At 41.0% G+C, this 19,631-nt stretch overlaps 1 protein-coding gene and 1 long non-coding RNA gene across 19 annotated transcripts in view; one reads left to right on the top strand and one right to left on the bottom strand.

The window, feature by feature from the left end:
• The window catches only part of NTRK2 (neurotrophic receptor tyrosine kinase 2), a 345,316-nt gene that overhangs the window by 291,151 nt on the left and 34,534 nt on the right, over positions 1-19,631 (top strand). The window lies entirely within an intron of this gene.
• LOC138920394 (uncharacterized) lies at positions 15,473-18,907 on the bottom strand. The gene is made up of 3 exons (XR_011431492.1): positions 18,770-18,907; positions 17,992-18,101; positions 15,473-15,989 (listed from the first exon to the last, which is right to left on the bottom strand). It is a non-coding gene; the product is annotated as an uncharacterized lncRNA (long non-coding RNA).

Below are 19,631 nucleotides of genomic sequence, written 5' to 3'. Positions count from 1 at the left end.
TGGAGTATGGGAAGAAAAATGTAATATTCATAAGTTTTGCTCTAGACAGACCAAAGGGGGTTTCATTTCTTACCATCTCCTTGGCATTGTTATCACAAGCCAAGTGGTACACACAATGCAGCAGCCACTGTGCCATGATCCCATTTGTAATGACTCCGGTGACCCTGAGGATGTGACGTTATTACCAGTTAATTAGGAATTCTTGGGTCTCAGTCTCTTTGTTAGTGAAACAATGTCTGGAATTATATTTTTTTAAAAAATCATTTTAGCAATTCCCATGTTTTGTTAGATCCTGTCAGGGTTTTGATAGGAAATAGATGACACGCTGAAATTGAGTAATGGAAACATATTTGAATAAAAAGACTACTTACAAAGGTGTAGACAGGTTTGAGGGAAACCACAAGGGATAGTGTAGGACACAACACCCCTTGGTCTGAAGTGATAAGTAGAAGGCGTGGTTACCTGGAGAGGGCCCCCCGCTCAGGAGCTGTCGCTTTCGTAGAAGTAAGCAGCCAGCCTGTGATGACTTCATGTCCAACACCCTGTCCTCTGACTCGTGGGAAGCCAGAGAGCACGGGGACTGAACCCAAGTGTATGAGTCAGCTCGGGCTGCCATAACAAAATATCACAGATTGAGCTGCTTAAACAACAGAAATTTATTTCCTCACAGTTCTGGAGCCTGGAAGTCCGAGATCAGGGTGCCAAGCATGGTCAGGTTCTGATGAGAGCTCTGGCTTGGAGAGGGCCACTTCTTACTGTGTCTTCACACGGTGGACAGAGAGCAGAGTCTCTGGTATCGCCTCCTCTGCTAACAAGGGCACCAATTCTACCGAATCAGGCCTCCACCCTTATGACGTCTTTTAATCTTAATCACCTTCTTAAAGGCACATCTCCAATACAGTCACATGAGGAGTTGGGGCTTCATCTTAGTCTATTTGGGCTGCTAAAACAGATTACCACAGACGGCGGGGTAGCTTAAACAACAAATTTCTTCTCACAGTCTGGAGAGCAGGACGCCAGCACGGGCAGGTTCTTGGTGAGGGCCCTCTTCCTGGTCATGTCTTCACGTGGCCTTCTTTGGCGCGTGCACACAGAGAGACAGGCATATCCGTTGTCTCCGCCTCTTTTTGTAAGGGCATTAAGCCTATCATGAGGGCCCACCCTCAGGACCCAATCTAACTCTAATTACCTCCTAAAGCCCCACCTCTTAATACCATCACTTTAGGGGTTAGGGTTTCAATTTATGAATTTTGGGGGACAAAATTCAGTCCATTGCACTGTCAGTTTAGAGCAGACACTCTGAAGACCACAATGCTAGAAGCCTAAGAGAATCAGAAGGTCTCCTGGGAAACTTACTGCAAGTGGAGTGAGACTAGTGGAGCCGACTAAAACACTGTGAGATCGGGTGACCTGTCCAGAGAATGAGCATGAGGACACGTGCTGGCCCACCTGCTTTGTTTGACAGAGGTGGTAAGGCCACGGATTCCACAGAACAGTACCTATGACTGTAGGCTCGTCACTCAGCAGAGCTTCTTTGTTGTACATTTTAAATGTTCTCATGGTGACAGCAATGTTATAAAAACATTTTTGAAATTTTAAGAGGAAAACTAAGTCATCCCTAAACCCATATAGTTGCATATTTGTATATTTGTGCACACAATTCTCTTGTAGTGTTTGTATGGCTGGATGGATGTATATATATTTGCGTGCATGTATATGACGTGTAGTTGATTCTTGTTATTAGCAGCGATTGTGTTCTATAAAGTCACTGCGGATCCTGAGTTAGTACATACAGCACCATTGCTGCGCAGGGGAAATCCAGGGTCAGGTGTCTGAGCCGCTGATCACAACATTTTCCTCAGCTGATAACCTGTGAGTGACTGTGAAGGCACCACAAGTAGTGATTTGGGGGTTACAAACCAATTTTAGGGAGTAGGCGAATTTGCAAATAATGAAATTCTGCAGCATGTACACTATGTACATACACATGTACACACGCATTATATAGTTGTAATCACCTTGAACTCAATTTTCTTTCAGTTTTTGTGCCTAGTCTTTTATTTGTTTTTTTTTTCCTTGAGGTAACATTGGTTTATAATGCTATATGAATTTCAGGTATACATCATTTTATTTCGATTTCTGTATAGACTACATCATGTTCACCCCCCAAAGACTAATTACCATCCATGACCATACATATGTGCCCTATCACCCCTCTTGCCCTCCCACCTCCCTGCTTCCCCCCTGGTAACCACCCATCCAATCTCTGTCTCTAGGTGTTTGTCTGTCATTGTTGTTGTTTTTATCTTCTGCTTATGAGTGAAATCATACAGTATTTGACTTTCTCCATCTGACCTATTTCTCTTAGCAAATGGCAAGATTTCATCTATTTTTATAGCTGAGTAGTATTCCATTGTGTATATATAACACATCTTCTTTATCCAATCATCCATCAATGGACACTTAGGTTGTTTCCATGTCTTGCCTATTATGAATAATGCTGCAACGAACATAGGGGTGCATATATCTTTATGCGTTCATGTTTTCATATTCTTTGGATAAATACCCAGAAGTGGAATAGCTGGATCATATGGTAGTTCTATTCTTAACTTTTTGAGGAATCTCTGTACTGTTTTCCATAGTGGCTGCATCAGTTAACATTCCCACCAGCAGTGTATGATAGTTCCCTTTTCTCTATATCCTCTCTAACACTTGTTATTTCTTGTCTTGTTAATTATAGCCATTCTGATGGGTGTGAGGTGATATCTCATTGTAGTTTTGATTTGCATTTTCCTAATAATTAGTGATGTTGAATATTTTTTCATGTGCCTGTTGGCCATCTGTATATCTTCTTTGGAAAAATGTCTGTTCAGATCTTTTGCCCATTTTTTAATTGGATGGTTAGGTTTTTTGCTGTTGAGATGTATGAGTTCTTTATATATTTTGGATGTTAACCCCTTATCAGACATATGGTTTGCAAATACCTTCTCATAACTGTTAGGTTGTCTTTTCGTTTTATTGATGGTTTCCTTTGCCCGAAGAAGTTTTTCGTTTGATGTAGTCCCATTTATTTTTTTCTTTTGTTTCCCTTGCCTGGTGAGGCATAATATTTGAAAAGATAGTGCTAAGACCGATGGCAAACAGTGTACTGCCTATGTTTTCTTCTAGAAGTTTTATGGTTTCGGGTCTTACATTCGAGTTCTTAAACGATTTTGAGTTAACTTTTGTGTACCGTGTAAGATAACAGTCTTCATTCATTCTTTTTCATGTGGCTCTCCAGTTTTCCCAACCCCATTTAATAAAGAGACTTTCCTTTTTCTCTTGTATGTTCTTGGCTCCCTTGTTGAAAATTAGCTATCCATAAATGTGTGGGTTTATTTCTGGGCTTTCACTTTTGCTCCATTGATCTGTGTGTCTGTTTTTGTGCCAGGACCATGCTGTTTTGATTGCCACAGCTTTGTAGTATACTTTGAAATCAGGGAGTGTGATACCTCCAGCTTTCTTCTTTTTTCTCAGGATTCCTTTTGTTATCCAGGTTCTTTTGTTGTTCTGTATAACTTTTAGGATTCTTTGTTCTATTTCTGTGAAAAATGTCATTGGGACTTTGATGTGTAGATTGCTTTCAGAAGTATGGACATTTTAACTATATTAATTCTTCCAATCTGTAAGCATGTAATATCTTTCCATTTCTTTGTATCTTCTTTGATTTCTTTCAACAATATTTTATAGTTTTCAGTGTATAGGTTTTTTACCTCTTTGGTTAAATTTATTCCTAGGTATTTTATTCTTTTTATAGTGATTGTAAATGGGATTGCATTCTTAATTTCTCTTTCTGCTATTTCATTATTAGTGTATAGAAATGCAACTGATTTTTGTATGTAGGTTTTGTATCTTGCAACTTTAGAGTATTTGTTTATTTATTTATTATTTCTAATAGTTTTTTGGTGGATTCTTTAGGGTTTTCTATATGTAAAATCATGTCATCTATAAATAGTGAGTTTTATTTCCTCCTTTCCAATTTGGATCCCTTTTATTTCTTTTTCTTGCCTGATTGCTCTGGCCAGGACTTCCAATGTTATGTTAAATAAGAGTGGTGAAAGTGAGCACCCTTGTTTGGTTCTTGTTCTTAAAGGGATAGCTTTCAGTTTTTCAGTGTTGAGTATATTAGCTGTGGGTTTAATGGCCTTTATTATGTTGAGGTACTTTCCTTCTACACTTATTTTAATTGAGTTTTTATCACAAATGGATCTTGTATCTTGTTGAATGCTTTCTCTGCATCTAATGAGATGATCATGTGATTTTTATTCTTCATTTTGTTAATGTATCATGGTATCACTTGTATCACATTGATTGATTTGTGGATTTTGAACCATCCCTACATCCCTGGAATAAATCCCACTTGATCATGGTGTATGATCATTTTAATGTATTGTTATATTTGATTTGCTAGTCTTTTATTGAGGATTTTTGCATCTTTGATCATCAGTGATACTGGCTTGTAGTTTTCTTTTTATGTGTTGTCTTTGTCTGGTTTTGGTATCAGGGTAATGTTGGCCTTTTAGAATGAATTAGGAAGCTTCTCCTCCTCTTCAGTTTTTTGAAAGAGTTTGACAAGAATAAGTATTAATCTTCTTTGAATGTTTGGGAGAATTCACTGAGGAAGCTGTTTGGTCCTGGACTTTTGTTTTTTGGAAGGCTTTTGATTACTGTTTCGATCTCCTTACTGTGATTGGTTTACTCAAATTCTCTATTTCTTCTTGATTCAGTTTTGGAAGGTTGTCTGATTCTAAGAATTTTATCCATTTCTTCTAGATTATCCAGTTTGTTGGTGTATAACCCTTCATAGTATTCTCTGGTAATCCTTTGTATTTCTGAGGTATCCATTGTAATTTCTCCTCTTTAGTTTCTGATTTTATTTATTTGAGCATTCTCTTTTTTTTTCTTGGTGAGGCTAGCTAAAGGTTTGTCAATTTTGTTTATCTTTTCAAAGAACCAGATATTAGTTTTATTGATTTTTTTCCTATTTTTCTTTGGTCTCTATTTCATTTTTTTCCTCTCTGATTTTTATTATTTCCTTCCTTCTGCTGATTTGGCGCTTTGTTTGTTCTTTTACTAGTTCCTTTAGATGCACTGTTAGATTATTTATTTGAGATTTTTCTTATTTTTGAAATGGGCCTATTTTGCTGTAAACTTCCGTCTTCATACTGCTTTTGCTGGATCCCATAAATTTTAACATGTCATATTTTCATTTTCATTTATCTCCAGGTATTTTTTTTATTTCTTGTTTGAATTCTTCACTGACTCAATAATTCTTCAGCAGCATTTTGTTTAATCTCCATATATTTTGGCTTTTCCAGTTTTCTTCTTGTAGTTGATTTCTAGTTTCATACTGTTGTGGTCAGAAAAGATGCTTGGTATTATTTCAACCTGCTTAAATTTATTGAGACTTGTTTTGTGGCCTAATGTGTGATCTATTCTGGAAAATTTTCCATGTGCATTCAAAAAGAATGTGTATTCTACAGGTTTTGGGTGGAATGTTCTGTATATATCCACTAAATCCATCTGGTCTAATGTGTCATTGAAGGCCAATGTTTCCTTATTGATCTTCTGTTTGAATGATCTATCCATTGATGTAAATGGAGTGTTAAAATACCCTTCTATTATTGTGTTACTGCCTATTTCTCCTGTTATTCTGTTAATAATTGCTTTATATATTTAGGTGCTCCTATGTTGGGTGCATACAAGTGTTATATCCCCTTGTTGGATTGTTCCCTTTATCATGATATAGTTCCCTTCTTTGTCTCTTGTTACAGTTTTTCTCTTAAAGTCTATTCTCTCTGACATAAGTATGGCTATCCTAGCTTTCTTTTCATTACCATTTGCATGGAGTATCTTTTTCTATCCCTTCACTTTCAGTCTTTAGGTCTGAAGTGTATCTCTTGTAGGCAGCATATATATGGGTCTTGGTTTTTTATCCATTCAGCCACCCTATGTCTTTTGATTGGAGCATTTAATCCATTGGCATTTAAAGTAGCTATTCATAAGTATGTACTTATTGCCATTTTGTTAGTTTTTCTTCTGGGTGTTTTGTTAGTTCTTCTCTGTTCCTTTCTTCTACTCTTTTGTTTTTCTTTAAAGATTTTATTGTTCCTTTTTCTCCCCAAAGCCCCCTGGTACATAGTTGTGTATTTTTAGTTGTGGGTCCTTCTAGTTGTGGCATGTAGGATGCTGCCTCAGCATGGCCTCATGAGCAGTGGCATGTCCACGCCCAAGATTCAAACTAGCGAAAACCTGGGCCACCAAAGCGGAGTGGGCAGACTTAACCACTTGGCCACAGGGCCGGCCCCCACCTTTTGTCTACTCTTGCTCTATTCCCTTGTAATTTGATGGCTTTCTTTAATATTATGTTTGGGTTCTTTTATCTTAATTTTTTGTATTTATCATAGTTTTCTGATTTGTGATTACCATGAGGTTCATATAACCTATGAATCTATGTAAATAGCAGTCTATTTTAAGTTGGTAGTCTCTTAAGTTTGACCTCTTACTAAAAACTCTGCACATTTACTCCCCTTCCACCACATGTTGTGCTTTTGATATCATAGTTAATCTCTATTTTTTGTGTGTGTATCCCTTAACTTCTTGTCATGGAAATAGATAATTTTATTACTTTTGTCTTTTGACCTTCATATTAGTTATATAGGTGGTTGATCCACTACCTTTACTGTATATTTGCCTTTACTAATGATTTTTTTCTTTGATAATTTTCTTATTCCTGTTTGTGGTCTTTTATTTTCCACTTAAATAAGTCCCTTCAACATTTCTTGTAAGGCTGTTTTATTGGTGATAAACTCCTTTAGTTTTTGCTTGTCTGGAAAACTCGTTCTCTCTCCTTCCATTCTGAATGATATCCTTGCTGGATAGAGTATTCTTGGCTGTAGGTTTTTTCCTTGCATCTCTTTGAATATATCATGCCAATCCTTTCTAGCCTGTAAGGTTTCAGCTGAGAAGTCAGCTGATAGCCTCATGGAGTTTACTTTGTATGTCACTTATTGCTTTTCTCTTACAGCTTTTAGGATTCTTTCTTTATCTTTAATTCTTTTTTTTAAAGATTTTATTCTTTATCTTTAATTCTTGACATATTAATTATAATGTGTCTTTGTGTGGGCTTCTTCAGGTTCATCTTGTTTTGTGCTCTCTGTGCTTCTTGTACCTGGATGTCTGTTTCCTTTCTCAGTTGAGAAAATTTTCAACTATTATTTCTTCAAATAGGTCCTCTGCCCCTTTGTCTATCTCTTCTCTTTCTGGGCCACCTATAATACAGATGTTAGTATGCTTGATATTGTCCCAGAAGTCCCTTAGACTGTCCTTCTTCTTTTTAATTCTTTTTCTTTTATCTGTTCAGCTTGGGTAATTTCCTCTAGTCTTTTTTACAGCTTACTGATTTGTTCTTTTGTGTCATCTACTCTGCTGTTGATTCCCTCTATAGAATTTTTCATTTCCGTTATTCTATTCTTCATTTCCGATTGGTTCTTTTTTATATTTTCTGATTCTTTGTTGAAGTTCTCATTGTGTTCATCTGTTCTTCTTCTAAGATCAGTGAGCATCCTTGTGACTATTAGTTTGTACTCTTTATCAGGTAGGTTGTTTATCTCTATTTCCTTTAGTTCTTTTTCTTAGCATTTGTCCTATTCCCTTATGTGGAACATATTCCTTTGTTTCCTCATTTTGTCTACTTCTCTGTGCTTATATCTATGTATTAGGTAGATCAGCAACATTTCCCAGTCATGGAGATGTCACCTTATGTAAGGGATGCCTTATGGGGCCCAGCAGTGTGCTTCCGTCTAGTCACTTGTTCCAAATGTTCCAGGAGTGCCTGCTGTGTGGGCTATGTGTGCTCTTCTGTTGTGATGATATTGCTCCTGCTGTGGGTGCATGGGTAGGCTAGGCTGGCCCCTGGGCTGGCTCTTTGTAAGGCTCAGGTGTGTGCAGCTGCTACAGTCACTTTAGTCACTTTATTGGGCATGGTGAACACCAGCACAGATGACTACAAGGTCTACTAGCACACACCTGCTGCTGTTTTGCTGTTAAGGGAGTCAGGCCCCCAGTGTGGCTGGTTGCTAGGCTCAGGGGCTCACAATTTCTGTGGGCCTCCAGCCTATGAGGCTGTTGTCAGCTTTCTCAGGAGTGCAGATGGGTAGGGTTGGCCCCAAGCATGGCAGCACACAATCATTTCAGGCATTGGAAGGTGGGGCAGATCCCCTGTGTGGCTGTTTGAGAAGGCTGGTGACACAAGTCTGCAGCAGCCAACAAGCCCCACTGTCCATCGGCCCACATACCCCGTCAACAGAGTCCTGCCCCGTGTGCATGCCCCGCTCCACCAAGGCAGATTCACTCACCCCACTGTAGAGGTCCTATGCACCCCACCTACACAGACCCACAAGTTCCCTTTGGGCTTTCTGGGGGACAAGGCCAGTACCTAGCATGGACTGCCTGCCCTGGCTGAGCATGATTGGATTGGTGCTCTAGAGGGCATGGCAAACCCCTGTGCTAACAGGCCAGAGGAAGAAATCCAATGGTGTTTCCCAGTATCTGTGTTAGTACACCTGTACTAGGTCACAATAATGACAGCCACCAGTAGCCTGGTCTTTTATTACAAACATTTTTCTTGTTATAATGAATGATCATTGTATAATGATCATTTTTGATAGCTAAGTAATATTCCATCTAGTTGTATCACCATAATTAGCCTAATTGTTCCATGCTATCGGACTTCTGGATTTTTCCTTTTCTTACTATTTTAAATATCTGCACAGAAAGCATGATTGTATGTAAGATTTTTTTCTTCTTTTGAACTATTTACTTAGGATTAGTAGTCCCAGTAGTAGACTCATAGTCTCAAAAGATGTGAACATTATTATGATGCTTGATCTATATTGCCATCCTGCTTTTAAAACAGTTGTTTAGGACATATCAGTATGTGAATATTGTTAACCACTAATTCCTAGGTGTCTTTGTTGCATCTAACCCTGAGAACATTGGTGATTAAATGAAAAGTTTTGCAGATTCCTAAATGAAACACTGTCCCCCATGTTTGAATCTGGATTCCTTTGATTTTTGGTTTATTATTTGATTATTGGCATGATTTCTGTCCCTCTGACCGTTAATTAGTTCCCTTGGGGCAAGGCAGGAAGTCAGTATCCAAGGAGGTCCCTTCTCCGCTCCCAGTACAAAGGGGAGAGGCTGGATGTGAGTGGCACATCTGAAGGAGGGCCTACACATCCAGATTGGATAGTGCGTCCAAAATGGGACATTAAAGCCTTTGATGCTGAATGTGGACCTCAGAGTAGATGTAAATGAAGAACTAGGGAAGATAAAAGCAAGGTTTAGGGAGTCAAACTGTGAGAGAACAGATAGTCTGAAGTAAATTCTTCAGATACCTATGTCAGGTTTTTATATGAAAGTAGGTGATGCCTTCATGGGCAAGGAGGAACGATCTAAAAGGACTGGAAGGACAAGTGGCAGAATCATCCACTCCCCAGTTTTTGTAACCTATTCTTATTTTCTCTTGTGTAGATAGCCTGCCTGTGTGCTTTCAACACGTATATTTTGAGGTCTTGATTTTTTTTCTTTTAAGTGAGTAATCCCTTAAAATATGTGGGTGTGTATGTGTGTGTGTGTAATTATTCATGTGTACATAATTAAGCAAATATTTTTTCCTAATCCATTATTTTCCATTTTGTTTTAGAAACAAAATATAGTTTCTTTAACCTATAGTTCGAATTGTGTAATAATTGGAACTTGCTGATTTTTTCATTGTCTTCTTAAATCAACCGACAAAGCATAATATTCCGATGTACTTTTTCTCCATAAGTGGAAGAATTGTATTTTTTAAAAATAGCATTTCACTTTAGCCATTATGTCCACAGGATAAAAAGGAAGAAGTTTTGGAGAGAGAAATTGTTTTGAAATGCCTGTGTTTCGAGTCATTTAGTAGTTTAACCTTTAAATTGGGAGTTTCTGGTTTTATTGATTTGTCTGAAGAGCGGTCCGTGCAGCCAAAATAACTAAAATGGCTTAGCCAAGAAATTAGCTAATTCAGTGGGCAAGGGGGATATCAAGCCAATTGATTGTCTGGTGTTTGTGGAATCACTAACCAAGGGTTTTAATTTCGGAATTTCTATCCAGTGCCTTTGTTATTGCATGGACATTCTGATCAATGAAAATTTAAACTACTAAAGAATGTTTCGCATTTTCTTAGTGCTTGCCTGTAATATCATATTTCCTTTTGATTGGGTTGAATTATGACTTATACACCCACACGAGATAATGTTTAGTGTTAGATGTCAGTATTTGAGGTTTAGGAAAGAGAGAAGAGTTTAGTGACCTTTAGCCAATATTGCTTTTAGGAAAACCCACCTGCTGCCACACCGAGAGGACACATGTCAGGTTCCTTGGGTAGCTCTGACTCACTGAGGACTAGCAAAGCACAATTGCTCAGCTTCTTTCTCAGCAAGACGTTGACCTTAAACATCCGAAGGCATCTAATCTAAGCCGACCTGGTACCCAAGTGCCCCCTCGTCTGCATGCTAACGCCATCACCACAAAACTCCCCATGCTTTTCTCAGGTCCACCTTGTCCTCTTCATCTCAATCTCTCCACTTAGGTTCATTGTGGTCCCCTCTTACCTTTTACCTACAAACCAACGTGCTGTGATAAAATCCCACTTTTGTGCACACATCACAGAATATAAAAATGTAGGGTAACTAACCCTCTCTAGTGCATAGGATAGCTACTGTTAGATATTCACATGACCATTTGCTTTAGAGGAAGCAATTTATATGCTTTGACTTAAAAACCATTTTGAAGAAGAGATAGATCCTAAGTTAGTCCTCATTTCACAAAGATATGTAGACAAAATATAGTAATGTATGATTATTTATCAAAGGGGATGGACAACACGTGGTTGAGCAAATTAGATTTCTTTCTCAGAGCTGTGGCAGATTCTTTCTTTCTCTGTCTTATTTTTCCCCCACCCCATCTCACTTCTTTTGGGTGAAGGAAGCATAGGGAAGCAGGAGAGGGTACTTGCTATTCTGGCCTTCTGAGTTAGGTCTTGTATTGAGATCATTTTGCAGACGCATGAGTTGAGGAAAAAAGCCCTCTTAAGTGTTACCAATTTTAGTCTTAAAAATTACTACCTACTTGCCCTTTAACAGCATCTTATATGAAATTGCTGTTCTTCAAGTTTATAATCAGTTCTCTTCCCCTGGTTCCCTGGAAGCTTAATGACCCCAAGGTAAGATTGCTGGAGAGAGGCAACATAAAATGAAATATGCAACCACTTAGACACAGGCCCTGTCCTGGGGATCAGCATCAACAGATTCCAGAACAAAACCACAGAGCACCTGTTGTTCTTTCAAAAATATTTTGAAGGACAGCTGTCAAGACCTCCATCAGGGGGTTTCCTGTGCTAATTTAGGCCTTCACCATTATTTTAATTCTTTGCCTAACTATAAGCAGTTCTCTTTGAACCCTTGAGCCAGTTCTAGTTATGGAAATTGAACTCAATTACATTTTTATTCCCTTAGAAAATAAGTGCCAACCATTTGAAGAGCTCAGTGATCAAAAGTATTCTTCAATTGCAAATTCAGAGTAGCGTGAAAAGTGCCCTTAGCACTGTGAGCCTGGATTCCACGGGAATTGGGTGTTTGTGATCATTCCCTTGAAAATGGAATCATCATTTTCAGATTTCCACTGTCAAGTGTGAAAAACTGGTTATGTTAACATCCCATCCCCCAAATTATATGATGGGAGTGGGGGGGCATGATAACCATCATTTTTAAAGTAAAGGTCTATTGTGAGGGAAAAGAAGAGCCTTATTTGGGTAGAAATTACAGAGAAGCTGATTTGAACTCTTTCTAGTAAAACCCTTTCTGACAGTTGTACTTGTTGCGAGGCGGTGGGGCCGTGGGCACGAGTGAGGCAGATGTGAGTTTGAGTTTCAATTTTTTCTTACCTCCTGGTCTTAGAAAGGCTGTTCTTTTAGAGCCTCGGTTTCCTCCATAGAAGATTGTGACAACAGTATTGCATACCTTGGAATTGTGGCAAGGATAAAATGAAGGGATCTGGTTATTGTTGGCCTCCTCATTCTATGGCAGTGGTTCTCCAGCTTCGGTGTGCAGCGCGTCATGTGGAGGCCTTGGTAAAATAGACAGCCGGGCCCACCCCCAGAGTTCAGATTCAGCAGGTCTGGGGTTGGGGGCCAGAATTTACACCTCTAACAAGTTCTCGGGTAAAGCAGATGTTGCTGGTCTGGTGACCCCTCGCTGAGAACCCTCGCTATCTGGTGTGACAAAAACTGTTCACGGCATGTACTCGGATTTTTAAAAATTAACTGTGGTTCATGAAGAAGTAGTTCACCTGTAAACTAGAAGGTTCTTGGTGCTGAGAGTCAGCGTACGTAGGTTCCAGTCTTATCTTTGCCACCGATTCACTGTATTGTCAGAGAAAAGCCTCTTAACCTCTCTATTTCATTTCTGGTTACCTTCCTCCTGTATCTTCAGCAGATTTTTGTGGAGATCAAATGAAGGAACGTGCTATGAACACTGTAGACAGTGTTAGCGTATAAAACAGTAAGACAGTAGAGTTGCGGCTGTTATGGGCCGCGAGCATGACTTTGCCCTCTTGTCATAGAAATGCCTTTGACTAGGCTACTAGTACAAGACTGTGTCTTTTTAGGAAAAGGAGAAAAAAAAAAATCACTTATCTGTCCTTGCAAAGGTGTTTGTAGAAACAGCCAAGCCTTTTGTTGAGATATGATTTTTATTTGGTTAAATCAGGTGCATAGGGAATTCCTAATCAGGGGTGAACGGATCTCTTGACGTTATTTTAGTGTCCCTTTTCCACGATGGAAACAAAGTGCAGTTCCCTTTCTGAAACCCTGTAATTGGTATCTCTATCTGAAGGAGCTGTGATCAGCGGGCCAAACTGACTAGCATTTATTGGGCCTCACTAAGGACAAACCCCAGGGAGCACTACCTCGGGGCTACTCAGGAAGTGTGCTCAACAGCTCCGTGCGTACACTGGGCTCCTCCATGAGGGTGAAGAAGCTCTGCCTCTGTCCACACGATGCTGGACATTGACCGCTGGCATTTGAACCTGCGTAGGGTTCGCTGCACAGCCTGCGATCTTACCCATCCCTCTGCTGAAAAGCTAACTGCTGGTGGCCTGCCCTTTCAGCGATGCCACTGACTTATGAAGAGTGATAGCTACTGCCTAATTAATCCTTAAGCTCATTGTTTGGTAGAAATATGGAAAAATGTTATTGTAGTATGTTCCTGAAGAATAAAATCAACCCTCCTTGAATTGGTTAAGCATAATTTGACATAGTGTTGAAGACTTTACGATGCCTGACTCATTTACACACAAGTAATGTTCTTGCCAGCGTCCTTATGGGCAAAGGGAACTTCCATTAATGCTGCCAGTGTTTACTAAGTCTCTGTGTTAAGATAAGTAGGACCGCCTTCAAGGAACACCCAGTTTAGTCAGGAAGTGGGATTTTTAGGTGTTTTGCAGTTTTTCTGCTGCAGTTTCAGAGATAAATTATAAAAGCCAGAAAGGGTGGGAAAGGCGAGGAAACAAGGAGAGGATGTGGGAGGCGGTGGGGAAGGCTGAGAGAGACCCTCTCCAGGACTTTGTGAATTTCTAACGAGCAGGTCTCTGCAGCTGGAGCTTTAATTACACAGAGCTGTGCTCTCCGCTCTTTGCAGAGCCAGCCTCCAGACTTGAAAAAGTGGCTGCTGTCTGCAAGGCATGAGCAGGTTAAATTACAGTTATTATCTGGTCGCTACTTGAAGGCCAGAGATGTTTCCCCTTTGATAAACAGCCCTCAAGCCAAATTATAAAGTTCTCAGCCCTCCCCAGTTCGGGCTCTGATGGTGATTCTTTGGAGCGATTGCTCCAGTCACCACTGGAACTATTTTTGCCACCTTCGAAACTGCTTCTCCTTCGCATATCAACAAGTTTCATGGTCATTCATGCATCTCATTTGTTGGTGGACTTATTTCCTTTAGATCTACTGAGACCACTTGATGAGTTATTGGAGAGAGTGAGCAAGAGAGATACAAAGACAGAGAGGGAGAGAGAGAGCAAGCGAGCGAGAGAGGTCTTGTGCCTATCGTTGGGGACCCCACTGTTGCACTCACTGTGTTTAAGTCCAGAAAGATGATTTTAATTTAACTGTTCCACTCAACATAGTCTGAGGTATATCCAAAAACCCTGTAAAAGCATCCTTTAGATTAGAACAGATCATCTTATAATTGGGCTTTGAAATCTTAAGTGATTTCACTAAGGAAATGTGAAGTCAATTAGCTGGGGCTGTTTCTGATAAGGGTGAGGGGAAAAAATCACACTTTCTCCTGTAAATGAGACCATAGATTTGATGTCTTTTGATATGAAAAAGTAAGCATTTTAGATCCCAAATTAGCCCAATTTTGCGTGTCAAGGTGAAAGGGAATTGCTGGGAAGTTCGGCCTGGTGCCTAGTGCTCCTCTGAAAGGGCACGATTGCAGCCTTACCTTGGCCCAGCCCCGGGGTTTAATGGATTGGGCTCTCAGCAATACCTGGTCAATAATTGGTTTGGGTGGAAGAAGAAATGATCTGGCGACTACATTGAGATGACTCGGACCTGTGGACTGTGGTACAGTTTTATAAAGTAAATGGATAAGAAATACCACCCTCATTTTCTTTTTTAAGTTAGGAAAATGCAAGTAGCATTGTTTACTCAGCGCAGAAGGAGGAACCCCAGTCCCTGAGAAAGCAGAAAGGAACTATTTCCTTTCTTCTATCACTTAAACTCTCTCCCTCTTTTTCCTTTTCTTTATATCCCCCTCTTAGCCTCGCAAACATTTAGAGCTCATGATTCATTTTTAAGGGATCAAAGGGTAGTGAAGCATTAAGAATGAAAAGTCAGTCACACCAAGTTGGGCGGTTTAAAAGCTAGGTTCCTGAGCAGAAGCATTAACTACGCAATGGTGCCTGTGAGGGGAAAATTCTGCTCCCGTTTTTCTCTTTAAGTACTTTCTTCTTGATTGCTTAACTTCCTACTGCTAAAATTATACTTATGATGCAGCAAATATAAATTTTATTTAGTTTTACAATTAGAATTTTGATGGTAGAAAAGAACTTGCCGTTTTTTTCAACTTTGTCTGGATATAAGTAATGCTATGTGTTTGCCTGTACTTCAAAGCTGGGAATTTCTAATTTGAGGCCTTAAATGCTGTATTTACTTCCTTAATGTATTTATTATGTACTCCTTGATCTATTTCTTATGCATCAATCAACACATGCTTCTTTAATCCCTCCTGGGCATTGTGGGGACACAGATGTGCACCAAATGCAGTTCCCACCCTGCAAGAGTTTTTAATCTAGTTAGAAAGACAAAGTGTATGCATAAAGTCATAACACCCCAGAGTTTCATCTGATAAGTAGTTTTATTAGAAAGAGTAAGTGCTAAATGTTCCCATAGGTTGGGGGTTTTCATAGTGTTACCAAGAAGCCTGAGCTATATCTTGAAGTATGGTGGGGAATTGACAAGATCCAGAAGAGATTTGGGTGCATTTCCCCCGGAAACACGGCCACAGCGAATGGACGAGCTGCAAGGGCCGTAGATAGACCTCATGGCTGGAGCCAAGGGCTTCTTGGGTGAGAGAGACATCTAGAAGGTGTGAGGGCCTTGGATGTGCACCTACAACAGCCAGGGTTGGCGTACCCTTGGAGGCACTGTCAGTGTGCCGGCCACAGGCCAAACTGCTGAGGAGCTGAGGGTACCGCAAATGGCTTACCTGACTGCAGAAGATGACATACAATGACCAGTCTCTTTGATGTCAGCTAGGACTCTGAATTTACGTCTGATGGTTGGATCTGCACAGAATCATGCTGTCTTGGCTCTGCAACAGGAGTAACCTCACTTTCCAAATGCAAATGCGTATCTAGGATCAGAGGATATAGGCAATTCAGCTACGTAGCAATAAATCACCAAATTAATCTTAAGAAAATAGTAGTAGGACTAAATTAGTAAAATTGAAACTGCATGTACAGATGTACCCACCCACCCCAAGATGCTATTTTGTTTCTCAAGTCACATGACTTCTGTTTGGGGCAGGGGACGCTTTGATCCATTTCCCAGAGGGATATCCTTTTACATTCTCCAGTTCTGCACCACTACAAAATTCTGTTCTTTGCTGCCTAGTTATCTGTTCCTCATTCATTCATTCATCCATGTCTTCATATATTTATGAAGCAAATATTTATGGAATGCCTGTTTTGTCCCAGGCATTATGCTTTCCATCCGTAATCTTCCCATAATACATGAGAGAAGAGACCTCAAAAGAAGACGACCTTGAAAATGCTATTTAGCTCTTGACATTCGACCAGTGTTGGCAATTAAATAAATACACATATAAGTAATAACCAATTGCATAATTTTTAAAACTGCATTTGATCAATTTTTTAGGACGGCTGAATAACATATATAATTGCAAACCTGCCTGGTAAATCATGCAGAAATTTTTACTCGCAGTTTAGAAATAATCCATCCCAATTTCCTTATTTTCCAAAAGCTACAGAGAAGGACCAGCTATCAAACTCCTAAAGCTTCGGTCAGTGTTCTTTCTACCTCCTGAAGCCATCGCTTTGAAAATAGCTTCTTTGCAGTCTTCCTTGAAAGTAAAGTCAATTTTCTTTCTGAATAAAGTGTTCTCACTTGCAAAGATTTCTTTGAAGGCTAATTTACTTACTCTCCCAAAAAGCTCTTCATCCCCAGACAGCCTGTGCCTAGGTGCCCAGAGAGCACACGCTCTCAGCACCCGGGTTTCCTCGGTGCAAAGTAAGGAGGTAATATCAAAGATGGTACCCCCCCCAACATTGGGGGCATCTTTCATCCAGAGTTTCCTGCCTCTCAGTCCTTGCTCAGGCGGCACGGGCTTTATCTACACACTCCAGGCTGGTCCCAAGGATTAAATTAGATGATGTGTATGAAGTGCTTTGGAAACTGGAAGTAGTCTGCAAATGTAAGAGATGGGTCTTATCTTCAATCCCCTCTAAAGGAAGGCCAGACAGATAGTCATCTTTGTGTCCCTGGCATCTAGCAGAGTTTGTTCAGTAAATATTTGTTGAAAAGAAATGAATGGAAGATTTGTCAAATGTCGTATTGAAAGCCAGGGCTTGGGAGTCAAGCATGTTACAAAGTCTTTGTGTCAAAAATGACATCAGCGGGACAAAGATGAATGTGACATTGCTGTGTATCTTAATTAATACAACGGAATAAGGCTTTTCTCTGCACCCCTTGCTCCATCTGAAAACCAGTTGCCTCCTGTTTTCGTGTGGTTTTCCGGGGCTTCAGTCTCCAAGTGCAGGCGTCTCCTGCTCTCAGGGTTTTGACTTGGATCTGAAAGGAGCTCCCAGTCCTGGCTTGTTTCTGGGAGTTGTCAGGCAAGATAAAGGCTTGGCGGAATTCGCCCATTCCTTTGAGAGAAGGGGACTCTCAGAAACACAATCAGCTTGTGGTCGGCCTTTAGAAACTCTCTCCCACGTTGGTTCCAAAGAGAACATTTGTGTGTGTGTTTGCTTTGGTTTTGAGAACTAAACACCCCTTTCGCCATCACGCGCGCCAGCTACTTCACACCAGGGGGTTTCAGAAATGATGCCACGGGCTCGTGACGCAAAAGGCGCTGCCTTGCTTTAGAAACAGGAAGAAAAGGGATCTGAAGGGGAGCTTTAAAGAACAGAGGGGACTAAGTTAAACTGTTTCGGAGAGGATAGAGCTTCAGACAATGCTGAGGACGGGGATCACCAAACAGCTGTGTGTTGCTTTTTCGTCCTATTAAAGAGGATGCAGAGGAGCCAAGCCCGGCTGGCCCACGTCTCCCCTCTAACAACATCAAAAAGTCTTGGTCGCGTTGAGGGGAGCAGGTTGCCTCCAAGCAAACATACCTGGTGAATTCTCTGCTCTCCCGAAACAAGTCAGCAGGCAGGCACACACGTTTTATTGAATATATTTCCTCACTTTTCAAAGGAAGTATAATTGTTTCAAATACGATTTTCTACTAGAGCAAAAACAGTAACAAAAACTGTCAGTGACAAAGTCCACAATTTGATCAGAGCACATTCAGCCTCTGTACTATATTTTCCTGAGTACACAGGGGGCATTCTATTCATGGAACAAGACCGTTACAGACACCATCTACCCTCACTCTTCTGTGCTGGGCCTCCCGCGGATGAGGTGATATGAACATTAGCATATGTAGATGGCATCTCTCAGTGCCAGGCCCCCTCTGGTCTTATCTCTGCGGGTCTGCGTGTCTGGGTGCATCCTTGTGTAGTGCCCCCCGGCCCTCAACCAGGGAAGCTCCCCATCTCTGACCACATCATTCCCAACACCTTTGTTCTCCCTCCGCCTCCCTCCCCTGGGAGCCCTTCTTCTTTGGAAATTCGACTGTGGAATTTTTCTCCCCACATCTCTATGGTGAGTTTTCCCAGCACTGGAAGGCTTGGTTGCTATGGCAGCGAGCCTCCTCTGCTCAGAGCTGGTGATTTCGGAAGAGGGGATTGTTGCCTTTGGAGGGAGGGGCGAGGAGTCATTGAAGTATGCCCATTAGTATGCAGGACCGGGGCCTCCTGTCGCAGCCTCTCTCCCACAGCAGCCAGTGCTCTCTAAACTCGTCCACTGAGATGGAAGGAAACAGGCCGAGGGGACCCCCCCCCAGCGCACCTGTCTGACTGCAGCCCGGCCGACCACAGCCCCAGCCCCATGGGGATCCAGGCCCTGGTGCCACCTTCGACCTGCCTCTCCTGCTTTGCGCTCTGTGCCTTTGCCTCCTTCCGTCTTGAAAACAGAGCTTCAGAGAGTGGCCTGAGTCGGGGAGGAGTCAGAATGTGGAGCAGGAGCGGTAAAATCTATCCTTCCAAGTTTCATATACTGAATTATTTTTCTGGTTGTTGGCCATCCATCAACTGGAACAAGAGACAAACACAAAACGTCCTATGGTATTGTTGGCTGCTTGATACCTGAGGATAGCCAAATTGGGTGATACTGGAAATAAGCAATGATCATACTTTCATCGGAAACAGGGACTACTTACACAGCTCAGTAGAATCTATTTCCTGAGATCCAGGGCAACACAGGAAGTAGGGACCTCCAAGGTAATGGAATAGAAACATCATCAAATCAGAATTCTGAGATCTTGGAAGCACCTTGCTATGTGGTTAGGAGACATGAGTTTCCCTGGAGCTTGGGGTTTGGTGTGTTCATCTGTAAAATGGCCTTGTAAAGAATATCTTACTCCAACCTACCAGCTAAAGTTCCTTCTCAGTTCAATTAGAAATGTAATAGCTGTAAAATGTTTTGAGCTCGACTGCCGAAAGGTTCTCTGCTCTTAACAGTCTGTAAAATCTGAGAGCATTGGGAGGACAAACTCCCCGGAAAAATCTGTCCTGGGGAAGAGCCTTGAGGCCTCTGCCACTGGACGAGCATGCTTTCTCTTGCTCCTGCCAGGGCTGGGAGGGCGTCCTCAGCGACTCACACTAGAGTTCCTGCACCCGGCCCAATGTGGCCTCTTGTGCTGGTGCCCCTT

Source organism: Equus caballus, chromosome 23 (genome assembly GCF_041296265.1).
Source record: "Equus caballus isolate H_3958 breed thoroughbred chromosome 23, TB-T2T, whole genome shotgun sequence".
Lineage (NCBI taxonomy): Eukaryota > Metazoa > Chordata > Mammalia > Perissodactyla > Equidae > Equus > Equus caballus.
Note: the sequence above shows the minus strand (reverse complement) of the source record. Positions and strands in the feature narration are given on the sequence as shown.